The sequence below is a fragment of the Panthera uncia genome (genome assembly GCF_023721935.1).
Source record: "Panthera uncia isolate 11264 chromosome A3 unlocalized genomic scaffold, Puncia_PCG_1.0 HiC_scaffold_11, whole genome shotgun sequence".
Classification (NCBI taxonomy): Eukaryota; Metazoa; Chordata; class Mammalia; order Carnivora; family Felidae; genus Panthera; species Panthera uncia.
The window spans coordinates 87,794,358-87,804,397 of record NW_026057578.1 but is presented as its reverse complement, the minus strand read 5'-3'; the positions used below and the strand labels follow the sequence as shown (position 1 = coordinate 87,804,397).

The 10,040-nt window shown below is 39.4% G+C and overlaps 1 protein-coding gene across 2 annotated transcripts in view; it reads right to left on the bottom strand.

Annotated features, from left to right (window-relative positions):
- Positions 1-7,428: 7,428 nt before the first annotated feature.
- The window catches only part of STAMBP (STAM binding protein), a 46,494-nt gene continuing 43,882 nt past the window's right edge, over positions 7,429-10,040 (bottom strand). For both annotated transcript variants that reach the window (XR_007462256.1, XR_007462257.1), the window contains one exon: positions 7,429-9,764. The gene's annotated coding sequence lies outside the window, so the exon portion shown is untranslated. The remainder of the gene's footprint in view (positions 9,765-10,040) is intronic.

Below are 10,040 nucleotides of genomic sequence, written 5' to 3'. Positions count from 1 at the left end.
CGGTGGCCCTCCCCTCGGAGATGTCCCTCAGCTCTGCTGCCTCCCTCCCACCCTTGCTGGCCCCACTCTGCTTCAGGCTCTGGTCCTGACACAGCTTCCTGACTCTGCCCCATCTTCAAACCCAGTGATTCCCAAGTGCCCCAGCCTGACTGGAGGGCAGTACCCAGATGACTGGGTAATCCGTTACAAATGCACATTCTCATGCTTCACCCAAATGGATGGAATCAGAAACTCTGGGGGTGCCCAGGATACCTACCCTTCATCAGAAGAAGCGTGCATCAAATACCTGCTTAAGGCGTCCCCAGGAACATTCCCCCACCCCCACCTGGTGACTCAGCCCAAGACTAAGGAGCTTGTGGGGGGTGGGCAGCAGGTGAGCAGGGCACACAGGATTTCTCTTCCAGGTATGAATGGCATTTTCCTTCAGCTTTTAGCTGTACAGACGGGCACAACTGCACCCACTCTGGGGCCATCGTATGGGAGTTCTACATGGTTTTGGGTGACCTGGTGCAATGGACTGGTGCAGGTCTGTCTTCCTCATTAACTGAGGATTAACAGAAGTGTAGATACGGAGGGGAAAAAAAACCCCAGAGGATAGGTTAGGGAAGGCTTGACTTGAGGGCTTGTGATTGTCCCCTGTGGAGAAGGGACACTGTAGCCATCATGAGGTATACTTACCTTTTGACAATTAAACTGAGTGCTTAGTGTGAAGTCTAAATCCAGGCCCCATGGGAAGTTTTCCCCGAGCCTTTCAGGTTCCTGGAAAAGCCCTCACTAGAGGATGGGGCATGCAAAGCAGCGGATAAAGTGGGAGCTGTCCAGCAGGGACAGAGTGCTGTCAGTCCTCACTGGCCGAGGCAGCTGAGAGCTAATGCCCAGGTCGTGAGCTCCTCTTCCGAGTTTCCCTCCTTGGGTGGGGACAGGGCAGTAGTCTCTCTCACCCTGATCAGGAATCTAAAGGGGCATCGTTTCCCTTTGCAGTGTCAGGGTTGGCTCTGTTTCCTTCTAAGCATTTAGCACTGAGGCCAGACATTCACACCTTGTTGGCACAGTCAGCTGATAAACAATAAAGAGTCTATGATCCAAAGGGGTTTGTTGTGATTCAGGGTCCAAAGAGCCCAGAGATCACAAAGGAATGCTATCTGAATAAATTGAAGCTCTTAGAAAATTCTTAGGGAGGTGCAGTCTGCCTTGACTTTGATAGAGAGAAGGAGGGGTATGGGAGGCAGGAGGCTAGACCAGGTACTGGAGGTACTCAATTTTTTGTAGTATGAGGAAACCCACCCTGAAGATTTGTTTTTTACCCCTCGTTTCAAAAATCAATGCAAAAAACCTCAAGAGTACAAAAATGTGTATTTTAGAAAGCAAACATCTCCTGCAATCTCAGACCTGAATCAGAGATGACCACAGTTAACAGTATGATGTGTATTCCTGCTAATTTTTTTTAGATTTTTCTATATTTTTATATTACTTCATAAAAATAGAATTATAACATGTTTTTACAACTAGTGGGGGCAGAGAGAGAGGAGGACAGAAGATCAGAAGCAGGCTCTGCACTGACAGCAGTGATCCTGATGTGGGGCTTGAACTCACAAACGGGGAGATCATGACCCCAGCCAAGGTCGGAGGTTCAACCGACTGAGCCACCCAGGTGCCCCTTTACAATTGTTCTGAAACTGGCCATGTTCTCTTAATATTTTTGGATGTCTTTCCAAATCAGTTCAGGTAATTTTTTAAATGTTAGCATAGTTTTCTGCAGTAGGGATATATTATAAATTATTTAAACATATCCTATTGATGGGCTCTTGGGTCATTTCCAATTTCTTACTTACATAAACATCGCCGAAATTAGTAAAACTTTATGTGCTTTCATGTGTGTGTGTATCTATATGATGATTTTCTTAAAGCAGAATTATTTGATTAGACAAGAACATTTGAAATATTGGTGGAAACTGCCAAACTGTTTTCTGAAAAGGTTGGACAAGTTTACACTCCTGCCAAGAGTGTCTGAGACCACTTCCTTCTTCACACACCAGACACTGAGTATCAATGATGTTTTTCAATTATTTTTTTGGTCCATTATATTTGTTTATTACATTTGAAAACGTGCTAATCTTCCTATGACTCTTCAGCTTAGAATTGTTTTCCCGCCTGCTTATAAAAGTAATACAATGTTTTTTCTTTTTTAAAGAAAAATTGGAAATAGATGTTTGCATCTTGTTTGCGTTAGTGGATAGTTGTCCAGCTGAGCCTCTCTGGATCTCCTTGTGCCCTAAAGAACCATCTTTCAAATTTTTCCCAATCCAAAAGGAGAAACTTAGCACCTTCTTGTTTTATTTTTTATTTTTTTTTAAGTAGGTTCTATGCCCAATGTGGGGTTTTGAACTCCCAACCCTGAGATCAAGAGTGGCATGCTCTACCGACTGAGCCGGCCAGGTGCCCTGGCACCTTCTTGTTCTAAAATTAAAATGTAAGTTTTTTTAATAACTAATGAGAATGAACTCATGTGGCATTTATTAACTTTTTTCTTTTTTGGTCTTTCTGAGAGTGGCTGGTTCATGTCTGTCTATTTTTCCATTGGATGGTTCACTTTAATCTTCTTGAGTTATAAGAGTTCTTGGTACATTTCATCAGTGATTACGATTAGCCTTTAGCCTATCCCATCGGTTGCAAATATGTATCTTTCTTCCAGTTTAACATTTGCCTTTTGATTTTGTCTGGCAGCATGCACCTTATTGGCGTTTCTTTAATCAGAGGTCTTTCCTTTTTGTTGTCTGTATTTCATAACATTCTCAGGAAAGCTGGGTGCTTCTTTTTTTTTTTATTCATTATTTTATTTTTAGTTGTGGTAAACTCTACATAACATTAAGTGTACCATCTTAAACCATTTTTAAGTGTACAGTTTAGTAATGTTAAGTATATTCACTTTACTGTGCAAATGATGTCCACGACGTTTTCATCTTGCAAAAATAAAGCTCTATACCCATGAAACAACAACTTTCTCTAGTCTCTGGCAACCACCCTTCTATTTTCTGTTCATGTGACTTTGACGACCCTGGGTATCTGATGTAAGTGGTATCATACAGCATTTGTCGTTTTGTGACTGGCTCATTTTACTTCGCATAATGTCCTCAAGGTTCATCCATGTTGTAGCATGTGTCAGAATTTCCTTCCTTTTTAAGGCTGAGTAATATTCCATTGCATGTACATATCACATTTATTAATTCATTCATCCATTGAAGGACACTTGGTTTATTTTTACCTCTTGTCTACTGTGAGTAATGCTGCTACGAACATGAATGTACAAATACCTCCTCAAGACACTGCTTTCAATTCTTTGGGGTATATATCCAGAAGTGGCATTGCTGGATCACATGGTAATTCTATTTTGTTTGTTTTAGGAACAACCACAGTGTTTACCACAGCAGCTACACCACTTTACATTCCCACCAACAGTGTACAAGTGTTCCGATTTCTCCACATTTTTTGAGAGCAGCTGTCCTAATGGGTGTGAGGTGATATCTCTTGTGTCTTCCAAATAATAATAATAATAACAACAACAACAACAACAAATATTTATTTATTTTGGGGAGTAGTTTTAGGCTTACAGAAAAATTGAGCAGAAAGTACATTGATTTACCATATATCCCCTACCCCTCCACACACATAGCCTCCCCCACTGTCAACATCCCCAACCAGATTGGTACATTTGTTACAATCGATGACCATACACTGACATGTTATTATTGCCCAAAGACCATAGTTTATATTAGAGTTCACTTTTGATGCTGTGCCTTTCATAGGTTTTGACAAACGTCTGATGACACGTATCCATCATTACAGTGTCATACAGAATAGTTTTGCTGTCCTAAAAATCCTCTGTGTTCCAGCCATTCATCCCTATTCACCCACTCCAACTCCTGGCAGTTACTGATTGTTTCATTGTCTCCATAGTTTTGATTTTCCAGAATGTCATATAGTTGGCATCACACACTATGTAGCCTTTTGATTTTTTATTTTATTTTTGTGAATCTTTTTTAGATTGGCTTTTTTCACTTAATCATATGCATTCAAGGTTGCTTCATGTCTTTTTATGGTTTGATAGCTCATTTATCTTTAGTAAGGAATAACAGCCCCACTGTCTGGATGGACACACAAGTTTATTTATCCAATCACCCACTGGAGGACATCTTAGATGCTTCCCAGTTTAAAGCTGTTCCAAACATCCTTGAGCAGGTATTTGTATAGACATGAATTTTCAACCCATTTGTATACCAAGTGGTGTGACTGCAGGATGATACAGTGAGGGTGTGTTTAGTTTTGTAAGAAACTTCCAAACAACCTTCCACAATGGCTGTACCCATTTTGCATTCCCAGCAGCAATGTCGGTCCATATCACTGTGGCTTTGATATGTAACTGAGCACTTCTTTCTAATGTCAAAAAGTTTCTTCCACTTGGGAGTTGTTGATCTTTTCATTTCTTGTGGGGAAGGAAATAGCAAATATAATTTATTCAGACACTCTTTTGCCATTTTCTTTTTGTCAAACTAGAAATTCATTGCTTTTCTTCTGATTAAAAAGGAATACTCACTCAAAACATTTCAGGGGAAAAAAAAGTATAAAGTGGAAAATGAAAATCCCCACCATGCAGAAAGCCGCTATGAATTAAACTCTTTGCAGACATTTTCAATACAAATACACATTTAGAAAAATGCTATTGTACTGTACACGCTGCTTTATAACTACATAATTTATTTCAGTTTTTATTATTTTTCATTTGCCACTAGAATATTAGATCCATGAAGGCAGTAATTGCTTTTACTTTTTTTCTCTCACTGCTGTATCCCTTGTGACTAGAGGAAGGCCTGACATATGTGGGCACTCAATAAATATCTGTTACATGAAGAAATAAACAAATCCCACTTTTATTACCTAACACGATGTCTTGGAATTTCTTTTTTCTGTGTCCATAAGTATATATATTTTCAGCAACATCTATTTTACTGGCTGTATATATTTCAATGTATTTCTTGAACCAGTCCTTTTCTGACTGGCTGTCTAACTAGTTTCCAATCTGTCATTATTATAAACAATACTGCAATAAGTATGTTTTTACTTATGCTTGTGTACCTGTGGGTTATCTCCTTGGATCATTCCAAAAGGAGAAATTTCTTGGTCAAGTAGAATACACATTTTAATTATAAATCATTTTGCTGCTCAACATCACTCATCATCATGGAAATACAAATCAAAACCACAATGAGATATCACCTCACCCCTGTCAGAATGGCTAACATTAACAACTCAGGCAATAACAGATGTTGGCAAGGATGCGGAGAGAGAGCATCTCTTTTGCATTGTTGGTGGCAATGCAAGCTGGTGCAGCCACTCTGGAAAACAGTATGCGGGTTCCTCAAAAAACTGAAAATAGAACTACCCTACGACCCAGCAATTGCACTACTAGGTATTTATCCAAGGGATACAGGTATGTTGTTTCGAAGGGACACACGCACCTCAATGTTTATAGCAGCACTATCAACAATAGCCAAAGTATGGAAAGAGCCCAAATGTACATCGATGGATGAATGGATAAAGAAGATGTGGTACATATATACAATGGAGTATTAGTCGGCAATCAAAAAGAATGAAATCTTGCCATTTGCAACCACGTGGATGGAACTAGAGAGTATTATGCTAAGCGAAATTAGTCGGAGAAAGACAAATATCATATGACTTCACTCATATGAGGACTTTAAGATACAAAACAGATGAACATAAGGGAAGGGAAACAAAAATAATATAAAAACAGGGAGGGGGACAAAACACAAGAGACTCATAAATATTTAGAACAAACAGAGGGTTGCTGGAAGGTTGTGGGAAGGGAGATGGGCTAAATGGGTGAGGGGCACTAAGGAATCTACTCCTGAAATCATTGTTGCACTATATACTAACTTGAATGTAAATTTAAAAAATAAATAAAATAAAAAATAAAAAATAAAAAATAAATCATTTTGCTAAGCCAGACCTCCAGAAAGTAATTGCAATTTATTCTCCCACTCAAGTACAAGAGTGTTCATTTCCTTTTTTTTTTTTTTAATTTTTTTAATGTTTATTCACTTTTGAGAGAGAGACAGAGTGTGAGCAGAGGAAGGGCAGAGGGAGAGGGGGACACAGAATCCGAAGCAGGCTCCAGGCTCTGAGCCGTCAGCACAGAGCCCGACTCAGGGCTTGAACTCACAGACTGTAAGATCATGACCTGAGCCAAAGTCAGACGCTTAACCAACTGAGCCACCCAGGTGCCGCAAGAGTGCTCATTTCCTTACAACCTAGCTAAAGAGCATCAAACCTTTTAATCTTTGCAATTTAGTAAGTAAAAAATAATGCTATCTTGGGTTTAAATTTGCATTTATTTGGTTATTAATGAGCTACACATCTTTTCTTGTTTGTTGTCAATATGTATTAGGTTTTGTGCATTTTTAATTGTTATTAGGGTGTTTAATCTTTTCTTATTGATTTACAATAACTACATATTAGAGATATTAATTAACCTTTTGTATATTGTGAATGTTGCAAATATTTATTCTTAGTTTATCATTTTTTCAAAAATTATTTTCTTGGTATTTTCCAACCAGAAGTTTTACTTAAATTTTTTTTAATTGAAGAATAACACATACAGACAAGTGAATTTTAAGTGTGCAGTGAGTCTTTACACCCACGTAACCACACCCAAATCAGATTTTCATGTAACTTCTCACAGTCAATAATCCTCCCAAGATAAACACTACTCTGATAAAGTTTTAACTTCTGACATAAAAATATCTGCCTTACCCTTCATGGTATGTACCTTTGGGCCATGTTTAAAGAAATCATTCCTCAACTCATAATTATGTAAGTATTCACCTACATTTTATTCTGACACTTTTGTTATTTCATATCTTATATTGAAACTTCTACTGAATCCTGCTGAAATCTATTCTAATATAAACTATGAGATAGGTTCAGACTTTCCTGTCTTCTCTGTTCCCCCAAGAGCTACTACCCAACACTATTTGTTAACTAGTCAATATCACTTACAAACCAGTCAACACCATCTCCATGATTTGAAATGTTCTTTCTGCACTCTGCTTTCTTCCTTTATCTGCCTACTTATTTCTGCGTTAGCACCTCACCACTTTATTTATTTGTTTGTTTGTTTCTTTTTCGAGAAAGAGAGAGAGCGTGCAAGTGTGGGAGAGAGGCAGAGGGAGAGAATCTCGAGCAGGGCCCACACTCCTGATGCGGGGCTCAATCCCATGACTACAGGATCATGACCTGAGTTAAAATCAAGAGCCAGATGCACAACCAACTGAGCCACCCAGGCATCCCTGTATCTCACCATTTAAAAAAATTTTTTTTAACGTTTATTTATTTATTTTTTTTAATTTTTTTTTCAACGTTTTTTATTTGTTTTTGGGACAGAGAGAGACAGAGCATGAACGGGGGAGGGGCAGAGAGAGAGGGAGACACAGAATCGGAAACAGGCTCCAGGCTCCGAGCCATCAGCCCAGAGCCTGACGCGGGGCTCGAACTCACGGACAGTGAGATCGTGACCTGGCTGAAGTCGGACGCTTAACCGACTGCGCCACCCAGGCGCCCCAAACGTTTATTTATTTTTGAGACAGAGAGAGATAGAGCATGAACAGGGGAGGGGCAGAGAGAAAGGGAGACACAGAATCGGAAGCAGGCTCCAGGCTCTGAGCCATCAGCCCAGAGCCCGATGCGGGGCTCGAACTCACGGACTCACAGACCGTGAGATCGTGACCTGAGCTGAAGTCGGATGCTTAACCGACTGAGCCACCCAGGCGCCCCTATCTCACCATTTTAAATACAGCTCTAGGGTTTTTTTTTGTTTTTGTTTTTTTTAATTTAAATCAGTGGGGTTTTTTTTTGTTTTTTTTTTTAATATGAAATTTATTGTCAAACTGGTTTCCATACAACACCCAGTGCTCCTTCCAACAGGTGCCCTCCTCAATGCCCATCACCCACTCTTCCCTCCCTCCCACTCCCAATCAACACTCAGTTTATTCTCAGTTTTTAAGAGTCTCTTATGGTTTGGCTCCCTCCCTCTCTAACTTTTTTTTTTCCTTCCCCTCCCCCATGGTCTTCTGTTAAGTTTCTCAGGATCCACATAAGACTGAAAACATATGGTATCTATCTTTCTCTGTATGACTTATTTCATTCAGCTCTAGGTTTTAATATATGCAGAAATAAATATTGCATTGTTACTCTCTTTCAAACATTTCTTGGTTATTACTGTTTATTTGTTCTTCCAGAAAAACTTTAAAATCATTTTGTGAAATTCTTTCACCAAATCCCCCCTAAAAAATTTGAGATCCTAACTGGAATTACACTGAATTTTATACTAATTTATATACTGTTTATATCTTTATACTGTTGGACTTTCCACTTATGTCTTTCCACCTATTCAAAACTTTCTTTATCTTCCTCAATAACATCACCAAGATTTCATCATATAGGTCCTGCACAGTTCTGTTTTCCTTAACTAGGTTTTTGTATTTTTATTTGCTACTATCTGTATATGTATTTTTTAAATGTTTATTTTATTTTTGAGAGGAAGAGAGAACAAGCAGGGGAGGGGCAAAGATGGGGGACACAGGATCCCAAGCGGGCCCCACTTTGACAGCAGCGAGCCCTATGAGGGGCTTGAACCCACAAACTGAGAGACCACAACCTAAGGTGAAGTCGAATGCTTGACTGACTCAGTCACCCAGGCACCCCTATTTGCTACTACATTAACATTTTTGTCATATTTCCTTTTTAATGCTTATTTATTTTTGAGAGAGAGAGAGAGAGAGAGAGAGAGAGAGAGAGAGAGACTGAGACACCACAGTGTGAGCGGGGGAGGGCCAGAGAGAGAGGGAGACACAGAATCCCAAGCAGGCTCCAGGCTCTGAGCTGTCAGCACAGAGCCCTATCGGGGCTCGAACTCACACACCTTGAGATCATGACCTGAGCCAAAGTCAGACGCTTAACTGACTGAGCCATCCTGGTGCCCCATACATTTTTGTTATATTTTCCAACTCATTACTGATGTATAGGAAATATAAACATTTTATTATGTACACATATATATTATACACACATTATCTAGTCATCTTAAACTCATTAGTTTGAAGTTTTTCTTTCCTAGGTAGATAATCTATCATCTGAAAATATTTATTTCAACCAATATCTCTACCTTTGATTTATTTTCTTATTTTTATTACACTATTTAGAACTTTCAGAACAATGTTTAATGTTTTGCCCTTACAAATGGCATTCTTGTCTTTAATGAAAATGTGTCTAGTTCAGTGTTCTTAACCCATCCCCTCCAACCTTCACAGGTTTTGGTTCATTACGTCTGAGGGGGGGATCCAGGTGACTGTGCTTTGTTAGCTACACAGGTAATATTGAAGCATCTTCTTTCCCAATACAACACTGAGGACCCTACTCTAGTATTATTCAATATAATTTGCATTGTTTTTCATCTTAAGGACATATTGCTCCATTCTAGGTTTAAGAGCTATTCATTGGGAGTTGGATTTCATAAAATGCCCTTTTCAGCATCTCAATGATCCTCCCACTAAAATAAACTATGAAAACATACCTGTTTGTAGTCACCCAGAACTACCAAAGCAGGTAGGACATAAAAGGCCAGTCTTCTAGAGAGAGGAATCTCATTTGGGCAAATCTGATATTCTGTGCCATCTTCCTCTGGAGACATCCTTCCATGTTAGAGCAGCAAAGGGAAGAGACCAAGAAGTGGCTCATTTGGTTGAGTGTTCGACTCTTGATTTTGGCTCAGGTCATGATCCCAGGATCGTGGGATCAAGCCCTGCATCAGGTTCTGTGCTGAGCACGGAGCCTGCTTAAGATTCTCTCTCTTTCTCTTTGACCATTTCCTTGGCTCGCAAGCGTGCTCTATCTCTCTTTCTCTCTCTCTCTCAAATTAAAAAGAAGAAGAAGAAGAAGAAGAAGAAGAAGAAGAAGAAGAAGAAGAA